Source organism: Pan troglodytes, chromosome 11, assembly GCF_028858775.2.
Source record: "Pan troglodytes isolate AG18354 chromosome 11, NHGRI_mPanTro3-v2.0_pri, whole genome shotgun sequence".
NCBI classification, from domain to species: domain Eukaryota; kingdom Metazoa; phylum Chordata; class Mammalia; order Primates; family Hominidae; genus Pan; species Pan troglodytes.
The window spans coordinates 101,453,012-101,463,057 of NC_072409.2; the positions used below are offsets into that span (position 1 = coordinate 101,453,012).

The following is a 10,046-nucleotide window of genomic DNA, read 5'->3' on the forward strand; positions in this document are numbered from 1 at the left end:
ATTTTTTATTGTTGTGCTGCCTAAGCAAATGGAAATAAGGCTAGTGGTGAAAAGATGCACAAAAGAGGCTCAGACTTATATGTTATTCAATGCAACATTATTTGGTGGTGGTTGGGGTGGGAAATCCATATCCATTATTGATTAAACATAGGAAGTGTGAGTCAACAGACTGGTATCTCTTAGTCTTGTTACCTTCATCACCATTTCCTGGACAGCAAACCCAGTGAATCCTCTCCTATCACAACTTTCCCAATCAGCCAAGAAGACAATGTTCATTTTATTTTCAAGGAATTTGTTATTGTTCCTCTAAATAATTAGAAATTACGGGAACACAGCTTCTCTTTCCAAATATTAAGAAAATGTACGTATTTAGGCAATAGATGGCAGTGTTTCCACAAATTTTAATATTGCAATAGCTCTTAGAGAAAGCTTAGTGCTCAGCTCTTCAGTAGCTTGCCGTGATCGTATAGTGGTTAGTACTCTGCGTTGTGGCCGCAGCAACCTCGGTTCGAATCCGAGTCACGGCAGGAGGGGAGAAGGTTTTTGGAAGAGAATGAGGCTGATCCCAAGCTGTATTACATCTAAACAACATTTGCAACCAGACACGCAATCATGAAAATCAATAAAACAGAAAGCATTATGTATATTTTCAACTTCAGGGAGATGACATATGCAGAGTGACTTTATTAATGCACTAATCCTGTTGCAAGTGTGTTGTGTGTGGGGTTTTTTATTTGCACTGATGGGTAATATGATAAAACTGGAGTGTAGTGGGCATGTAATTATTATTAATTACAACTACTTAAGCTCTGCTTTGAGCAGACTCGTCAAGTCTGCTTGCTTTTGAGCCTTGCCAGGGCTATACAGTAATAACAACCCTGAATTATTTGGAAAGATGTCAGCAGTAGATGTGGAAATCCTGTTTAACCAGGCATGAATTGTTGTTGGGAGGGTTTTTTTCAGGATGACAGAGAGAAAATGAACTGTCCCTTATCAGTAATTGCAGGAAACATTTTGTTTCTATGATATGAACTGGCTGTAATTTAACTTTCCTGCATCATTGGATAATGTAAGAAGCCAGTTGTTGCTCAAAACGACAATCTCTGAAGTGGGCATTTGGGTCTGATAAAGGGCATATTATAAGTAGACAATGGGGCTCAAACAATAAATAATGTCCATATATGGCAAAAAAATTTTTAATGACATTTTCCAAAAGACTGGGGTTTGTATTGTAAGTGGTTAAATGTCGAATTAATGTGAGAAACACAGCTTTAATGGGCCTTTCTCCAGGACTTAAAAACATGGACAATACAGCCTGAAAATGTCAACTGTAAGTATGTTATAATGAGGTTTTACTGCTCCAAAATTATACCCCACTATGTTTTAAATAAGGGGTCACCAGAAGGTGTTTTTTAATGCCCCTAACCCCTGTCTCACAGACAGCCTAGCAAAAATTCATATTTGTTATTTATGTAATACTAAAAATATTTTCAAATAAAAATATGTGCAGAAACTAGAAACAGAATCTATCAAGTTCTTTCAGAGCCAGCAAATTCTTAGAAGTAATATTCTAGAAAAACTGCAATAAATATCTCTTCTCCCTTTCCAAAAAAAGATCAGTCTCTGATTATGGACCCCAAAACATTGGCCTCATAGCATTATGAAGTAAGTAAAATGTGCTTATGTCCTCTTTCAATCCCCACTTTCAAGACTGTTTTCTACTCTGCGGTCTCCTCTTCCTAAATATGGCAAATTCCCCAGTCCTCACCCCTTGCCCCTTATCCTCCACAAATTGTGCTTTCCCTTCTCCAAAGAGTTTAACCTAGGCTTTGCCTCAAGTCTGCAAGTCCTTCTCAGCTGCCTGGTACTAATACTGTTTCAAGAAGACAGCTGAATTGCAATTGTTCTTACATTAAAACAGAATAAGCCCATCTATGGTTATTTGTATTAAGAGGCTGAAAGTGCAACGAATTTCTCATTTGAAGAAGGAGATTGTGTTGGTCAGAATTCAATGGTCACAAGCTAAAGAAACAACATGTACTGATTTAGAGAGAACCATGTACCCAGGAATGGGTGTAGCAGGGGCTTAAGAAACAATTGGAACTAGGGAATAAAAGATGACCAGAACCAACTATCTCCATCTCACCCCATATTTCTTTCTGAATGTTGCCTTTATTCTCTGAGACTGACTTCTACATGGCAAGAAACATGGCAGCCGGCAGCAACTCCTGCCTTTTATATCTGAAGCATTGTCTCCAGCAGGAGATTACCTTAGTTACTGCTCAAAAAATACTAGGGAAGGATCTTATTGGCTTACCTTTGGTCAGGTGTCCATCACTGGACCAATCACCTGTGTACATGGGGAGAGATATATGTAGCACACAAGAGAGCCTCTCCATTGTCTTGAGGCCAGTCTCACAGTAAGAGCATTGCTAGCCCTAGAGACACCTCAGTTGTCTCCCTCAGAAGCTTTTCCCACTGCATTAGTCACGCACACCATTTGGTGGCTACTTCCACCAACCCATGAGTTCAGTTGCCAAACTACTAACAAATTTACTGCCTTGTTTAAAAGAAAAGCAGTGGGGGAGGGGAAGTCAGAATATGACAATCAATCTGGACTCAACTTTCTGCACAGGGACACAGGGCAACTGCTTGGACCAGGGGAGCACTTCCTGTTTTCTCTCCTCTGTCTCACCAAGAGAGGCCTTTTTCCCCTGGATGACAGTGCTCCCAACTTAGCTAGGAAAGAGCACAAAGTCTTCCTGACTCTACCAAATAAATCAACTTGAATTTGGGCAAGTTATCTAAGCTCTCACAGTAAAAAAAAAAAAAAACAAACAAAAAATGGTGGAGAGAGGGGAGATGATATTACCTTGATAATTAAAAGAATAATATACAAACAAACAGAAGCCACTTAGAACAGGAGCACATGGTAGAAATGCAACACTGGTGCCTAGCAGGCATGCAACAAATCATATTTCTTCTTACTATTTTAAGGCTGCCTTGTGCCCTCACCCACCATCCAGCCTCCATTGATAGACTCTCTAGAGTGAGTTTTCCATTAGCAAAAGGACTCTTTACCATTGACTTCAGAAGTTTTTTTTTTTTAAATGTGATTAAGTAGACTACAATCCAGGGGTAGAAGAAGAGTCAGGATCTACTGAGTGGCCAGATCCATGTCCAAGTTTGCAGTCCTGGTTCACTCTTCATGAGGTTATTGTGACTGAGTGTCATAATAACCAATGGTTGTTTTCATCAACAAAGAGTTTGCTGACATTGTGTTTCCTTCTTGCTGTTGTTAAAATGTGTTTTTACTCTAAAACCAATACAACATTGAGTTAGTTTTCAGAAATGTTAAAGCCCAAGTTATGAGAGAAAATTCTAATTTTGAATTACATTGAGAAATTATCTGCTTTAAAATTTTGTAGAATCATTTGAGAAATATCTCAAAGGCCCCATTATTTCCATGCCCATATTGTCTATATTTTATACCAAATGTAATACCTGTTCATGAAACATCAGGGAGACTATGATATAATCTTACAAAAACTGTCTCTCCAAAATGTCAATTATAAAGCATTTCAGGGCCGGACGTGGTGGCTCACACCTGTAATTCCAGCACTTTGGGAGGCCGAGGTGGGTGGATCACTTGAGGTCATGAGTTCAAGACCAGCCTGGCCAAAATGACAAAACCCCCTCTCTACGAAAAATAAAAAAATTAGCCAGGCAAGATGGTGAGTGCCTGTCATCCCAGCTACTTGGGAGGCGGAGGCATGAGACTCACTTGAACCTGGGAGGCAGAGGTTGCAGTAAGCTGAGATCGTGCCACTGCACTCCAGCCTGGGTGACAGGATGAGGCTGTGTCTCAAATAAATAAATAAATAAATAGCATTTCAGGGAAAAGGCAAGCCATTCTCAAACTAGATTCCTTGACAAGTCTTTAATGAGGAAACATTAGAAAAAGGACAGAATCCTGATTTTGATCACATGGCTTTGACAACTGTAGTTTTCACCAGTTGCATTGTCATTCCCTGGATCTGTTTATTCAAATTATAACATCATTTGCTCATTGAAAAGTCAGGAAAGCTTTTTTTTTTTTCTTTTCTTCCTCAGAGTCAACTACCATGGCAAGAGGAAGTCTTAATTCGCTGTATAATCTGTTATTTTCTGTCCCTCGTGTTGGTGTAGCAGCAGTCAGTGATCTACTAGAGTTTGTTCAAGCAAAAAAAATTTTACCCATGTAACTGTAATTGAGTACCTGAATTAAAAATTCAGAACTACATATGCTTGCTTTATTACCATAAGCTTATGGCTTTACCTAAATGCCTCTTTCTTGCTTGCTCCCTCCAGTATAGTGGGTCAGAGTTATCTTCTTAATCTCCACCATTAACCTATTGAATTGGAAAGGGTTTATATTACAATATTTTCTATGCCTACATTTTAGTGAGCTTTCATAAATAAAGGAAATTAACATTTATTTTCTGATTAAGTCATAAATTGAATTCAAAGTAAATTAGTCATACAATGAATACTCTCTTATTTAAAAACCAACATCTATTCCCAAATTATGAAGAATAAGTGGTTTTTTTCCAATAAAAATATGCCAATGCATAGAAAATAATTTATTACATCAGAATCTGAATGGATGGAATTCACTTTCAGGGAGTACTGCTGGCCGGAGAGGTTGTTGCTGCAGGCCCCACGGTAGGAGTGGTGGGGAGGCGGCGCTCCTAAGGTGCAGGACACTGGAGCAGCAGTGGACCCAGAGTGTCAGCTGGTGGTGGCTTTGCGAAAAGAAAGTGCTTACCCACCAACAGCTGCTGCAATTTCATCCACAGGATCCGAGAATTGAGGGACGATGAAGGGACTATTTCTTCCCTCTGTAGCTCAGCCATAGGAAGCATGAGACATTGACAATTCTGCCGGTGCTCCTAACTGTTATGTTATCACTTAACTAGTAACATCACCCTTAAAAGCTGAAGATCTGTGGCAAGGCCTGGAAATGTGGGCCTTGCAGGGAGGAAAATTCTGACAAAAGCTAAATCTGAGACAAAGCTTTTCTAAAGAGACCTGGATTCAGATCCTGCCTTTGCCACTCTTGACTCCTTGACTTTGGACTTGACCTCTTTGTACTTTGGTTTCTTAGCAAACCGGGGAGATTATGTGAATTAGGTAAGGGGATGTATATCTGGTGTGAATCCTGATGACCAGTACTCCCCTTCCCTTCCTTTCCTTTCCAGAGCCATAATCTTTGTTCTGTGTTCTTTGTACGGACTTCCCAGCATACCAAAGTCAACCAAAAATAAACATGCCTTGGGTTGTGCCACTCTGATTGGCAGCAGCTGTAAGACGCGCATGTCTTCACCTAAGCTCTGTCATTTGATTGCAGGTCATGCGGCCCCTAGAATGGTGAACTTGTGTGTTCCAGTCCCTCTGATAATAAGCAAAGAGCCAGGCAGGGAGGTCCCGGTCAAGACGCGCCGGGATAAGCGAAATTGCCACTAGATGGCGCTGCTTTTTGTCGTTCATCAAAGACCAGGGGCTTTTTCTTTCTTTCTGTTTTTTCTTCCAAGGATTCCTGGCCCAGGGTGTCAGCATCCAGTATCCTAATCTTACCAGACCTCTCTGTTTTCTGAAGGGAGGTCCTATTTTCAGCGTATTATCAAGATCAGAGGACCAGACTCCACCTGCAATCTGGGGGAATTACCTCAACAGTGTTGTCTTTATCCAGAGGTGATTTTAAAAGAATATATTGTATTTGAATGTCAACGTTCAAAGGCTTTGAGGCAGAAAATTCCATTTCAAAAGAAAGTGTGATTAATGAAGCCACATAAATCCTGTAGAGGCTGGAGCAATTTCAGAAATCACACCATGCAAATCAAAGAAGCAGGTTTTTCTACATCCTCTCTCACTTTCTCTTGTTCTTATTTCTGCACCATCTCAACCTTTCCTTCCCTCTTTCTCTTTTGCAGTTTCTTGAATACACGTCCCCCCAATCCCCAAAATATAAGGGAACGTGATCAGAAATCCTAGATACAGCTAGCTTCAGGCTCCGACCTGAGCCATTTCTCCTCATTCTTCCCCCAGGAGATTCAAAGAGAGTTGAGGCTGTAGCATTCAACTCACACACCTCACTACTTGCTTATAAAATGGATTCAAATTCTGGAACTCCACTTGGTCCAGTCTTAACAAGATGTTTTCCTTGAAGAAAAAGCTAGGCCAGGCACGGTGGCTCATACCTGTAATCCCAGCACTTTGGGAGGCTGAAGTGGGAGGATTACTTGAGCCCAGGAATTTGAGGCCAACTTGGGCAACATGGTGAAACCCCATCTCTACAAAAAATGTAAAAATTAGCGAGGTACGGTGGCATATGCCTGTAGTCCCAGCTACTCAGGAAGCTGAGGTGGGAGGATCACCTGAGCCTGGGGAGGTCGAGGCTGCAGTGAGCCGTGATCACACCGCTGTATTCTGGCCTGAGTGACAGAGTGAGATCCTGCCAAAAAAAAAAAAAAAAAAAAAAAACTGAATTAAAGAATAATGTAGATCTGTACCTTTTCTAGAAGAAGTGGCAGGGGAATTTTAGAGACTGCCCCACAAAGAAAGTTACCCAAAAATCCCCTTTAGGCATTTCTTTGTCTATTTCAAATATCCTGCTTATACCAGCTGCTAAGTGTGCCACCGACTCTCCTCTGGGTTCTCCAACCAGTCACTCTTCTATTAGCCTTCTCCACTCCTGCATCCTGTTCACATTCCCCGTCCCATCCATAAACATAAGCTCTCTATTCCTTGTGCTAGGAGTCCCCTCAGCACCCTGGAGAGGGTGATTGCCTTGGCCCAGTCTGTGTGGGCTTCCAAGCTGAGCTCCTTATCCAGAGTAACAATGTATCAAATTGTGTAGTGTAGCGTAGTGGAGTGTAGTCCAGTGATTGAGCACATGAACTCTGGTGACTGATTCCTGTGTTTAAATTTAAGCTCCACCAATTACCTGCTTGTTGACTTTAGGAAAGTTACTTGGCCCCTCTGTACCTCAGTTTATCCTCATGTAAAATGTAGATAATAATAGTATCTGCCTAAAGGGTTGTCACGTGGACTGAATCAGCTAATATAGGCAAAGCACTAAAAGAGTATCGGGTCCAGAGAAAGCACAATACAAATATTCACTATGAGTATTATTATTATTACTATTATTACCATTATTGTATGCCACACATAAAGATGAGTAAAGAGAGTATAAGAATGAACAATATATTATCTTTGCCTCCATAGAGCTGTCAGGCTAATGGAAGAAACTGTTAAGTCAATCGGCACTTGCAATCCATCATGATAAGATTATGAAAAAGAAAGCTACAGGTATGATAAGAGTACACATACGCATTTAACCCTTAGTTGGGAATCTAGAGAAGACTTCTTTTTGGCACTGAGACCTGAAAGGGGCCATGGAGTAGCCCCTTTCCAGAGACAGCTACCAAAACACATATCTTTTCTGGCTTTTGTGGGAAGGACACAAGCAGAAAAGAGGGAATCTTCTTCATATTTCTGCTGGATCTCAGTATGGCTCCAGTGCAGTGAGATCTGAAGGGAACTCAGCACCATTTTACAACTTGAGAGCTTTGCATCTTCAGGAGCTGTAAGAGGTTCCCCAGGCAGGGAAGTAGGACTGTTCCTGAGCGATGTGATATGGGAGGGGCCCATATCAAAGCAGTCAGAGAAGGAGGATACAAATGGATTTATTTCTGAATGTCCTCCTGGGTGCTCCTGGAAATATTCTGGCATGTTCAGCTAGAGGAATGGTTGGAGGAAGGGCAGAAGTTTGGTAGGCTTGATGAGCTGGTTGGGACAGAAAAATATAAAGACTTACAAACATTGGGAAAGTAAGTTTTTCCTTTTTTCTGCTTTTAAAGATTCATAAGATATACAGTTTGATCAGTTAGCAAACATATATTATATGTCCGCATTGTATGAAGCACCATAAAACATGAAGATACAACAATGAAAGCGAAGGTTCTCAATGAGCTTGCAGTCTATAGGAGAAAATAGACATGCAAATCAGTTCACTTATAATCCAACAAAATGTGTCATCATAAAAGTATGAGAAAAGCCTCATGGGATCACAGAGGAGAGTATAAAAACTACAAAGCCATGCCACCTGCATCTGGCCTGTAGAGCTCACAGTGGTGGAAGGGCACAGAGTGCAGGATAGAGACAGGGAAAATCATGGAGTGATTAGTAAGATTATCATGCTATAAACAGAGCGCTCTGATTTTTTTCTTTAAGCCAAGAATTGCCATAGAAATTTAAGAATCTTCTTGAGTGACAGTTTAGGAGGATTTGGGAAAACTCAATGGCAGGACCACTCTTCCATTCTGCCAGCTACCTCCATCTCCAACGCATTTCCAAAAAAGGCAGAGTAAAAAGAAAGTAATTGAATAGAGATGGAAGAGGTAAGGAAAAGAAGAAAGGACATAGACCTATGAAGAAAGGTAGCTGTCATCAAACTCTCCAAGGAAGACTCGTTTTTCTTCCTTTAGTCAAAAGGAATCCATAGGTGAGGTTCCCCCTAGAGCATCTACTGAGGTGCAGAGCCTAAGTGCATTTCATTCATTCATTCAACTATCATTTATTGAATGCATATTATATTAAGGTGCTACTCTATGTGTTGGGAGAAAGATGAATGAAACTAGGTCTCTGTAGTGAAGTAGCCCATGGTCCAATCAATCAATAATCACAGTACCACACTTCTGGGTTTGCTGTGGCAATCCTGCAGTTTGAGGGAAAACAAATACCTCGAGATTAAGTGGTCTCATCTAAGCCTCAGTGGATAGGAAAAAAAAAAAAAATTATGTAGCAATGCTGAAATTTCAATCACACTAAAATTCATATATGCAGAGAAAATATAGTTTCTTATATATGTTTCCTTATATATGTCTCAATCATCTGTGCCCCTTTTCCCCAGATCTCTACAACAGGGCATCAAGTGCACAGCTGGGCAAGCAGCGGGGCTCACATGATCTTGTAGAGATGGAGTGAGGGGTCAGAGACCACACAGTGCCCCTGTTTTGCCCTCGATTCCTGCTGGTGCAAATACTAAAGGCAGGGCTGGCAGACCTTGTGTACCAGCTTCTCTCATCTTGATCAGGGTCTAGTGGCCCTTTGTGGCTGAGTCAGCCTCTTCATCCTGGTTCTCTGTGACACTAAGAATCACTGTAGAGCAGTACCACTAGACCTATCTGGCCCCAAGCAAGGCTCGCTGACAATTCATCTGCTCTTGACTGCTGTGGAATGTGGGGGTGTCAGCCATGCCATAGAGAAGCCTAGAGCTGAGCAGTAAAATGAAATTCCAAACACTTATTTTGCCTGTCCATGCCAGCGGCTAAACCCAAGGCCTCCTGTAGGAATTGGGCACTTGAGTACTTCCATATTTACTCACTACTCCTTCCTTGTCTCTAGAGCAAAGGCCCAGGGGGGGAAATTGGAGCAGAGCTGATCAATTCACTTTCCACCCTTTCTTGCCATAATTATCCTCCTAATGTTGCCAGCACTAGAAGAAATGGGCTTTCCTTCCCACTTCCTCTTCTTGCCTAGATATCCCTCATGTAAAATTCTGTCCACTCCACCAGACTTATCCCCAGATATGTCAAACTGGAGCTAAAGAAAGTTTTAAAAATCCTTTCCCTCTCCATAGAGCCTGTTTCGCCTGCCTATTGTCTCACTCAAAATGTCAAGAACCCGCCCTCGGAGCTCTGCCTCTGAGTCAATAAGACCCATGGCTCCAGCCTCTGAGAGCAGGCAGTGAACAATAACTGGGGAAGGAAATTAAACTCTTGTCCTTAATGTCTGCAAAGAGGGTGTCACTTTTGAGTTAATAAAATTGTATTTCTTTGTCTTCTAATTGGGTAGTCCAAGGACTGTCGTTCTGCAGGTCGCCCCGCGTAAACTGGGGCAAATGTTTCAAGCTCGAATAAGTTTAGGGAATGCTGAGGTAAACAAAGGTAAACAGGTTTATTTAATGTGAAATTGTCAGAGTCTTTAATATGCTAATATGTTCT

General features: G+C 41.3%; 1 non-coding gene across 1 annotated transcript; it reads left to right on the forward strand.

Annotated features, from left to right (window-relative positions):
• The first annotated feature begins 455 nt into the window (after nt 1-455).
• On the forward strand, nt 456-527 carry TRNAH-GUG (transfer RNA histidin (anticodon GUG)). The gene has a single exon. It is a non-coding gene; the product is annotated as a tRNA-His (tRNA).
• Nucleotides 528-10,046: the final 9,519 nt, after the last annotated feature.